The sequence below is a fragment of the Penaeus monodon genome, chromosome 22 (assembly GCF_015228065.2).
Source record: "Penaeus monodon isolate SGIC_2016 chromosome 22, NSTDA_Pmon_1, whole genome shotgun sequence".
NCBI lineage: Eukaryota > Metazoa > Arthropoda > Malacostraca > Decapoda > Penaeidae > Penaeus > Penaeus monodon.
In genome coordinates, this window is record NC_051407.1 from 28,009,955 (window position 1) to 28,010,709 (window position 755).

Below are 755 nucleotides of genomic sequence, written 5' to 3' on the forward strand. Positions count from 1 at the left end.
TTTTTCTAATGCTGTAACTAAAGAAAAATTATTTCAGTTAAGTTGTCTTTTCTGATAGTCATTTTTTTTTTCTATTAAAGCAATCCATGTTGTGCTTTGATGCAATTGCAAGATAAGGCTGAAAATAAATATGAAGACTTGCAGAAAAAAGAATTAGAGGCTGCTTTTAATCAGTATGACTTACCAAATATGTTGATTCCTTGAATAAGACGTTAAAATATTTTGTATATTACTTTGCTTTCTTATTCTTTATTCTTCTCTCTTCCTAGATTGGGTAGAATTGAAAGGTTCACTCACACTACAAATATAAAATTGCTAATTTGAAATGAACCATTGCACACCAGAACTAGACATTTTTATGGCTCTTAATGTGGTTATGTGAGTGAGACTGAGGGAAAAAGTTAGTCACCAAAGACAAACTGTGTGCAGCAAATAATATACTTGTTGTGAATATTCTTAATGCAATTTAGTTTCAAGTGTTTTAAGCATTGAAATTAGGACATCTAAGAAGAGATGTGCAATTTGTATGGCATAATTTGTGAGGCACATGTTTGCTTCTTCTGTGTCTCAAGATTGAACTAATTCACGTGGCTAGCATTAATGATCTGTGTAGGGCATTTAAGATAATTTTCCCGTGAATCTGAATGAAAGCTGAAGATAGCGCTTAAAATTAGTAGCTTTTTTATGTTATGATGTGACTTGCTTTGTTTCTGTACTAATGTGAATGATTTTTAACATTTTAACAGCAACATAGT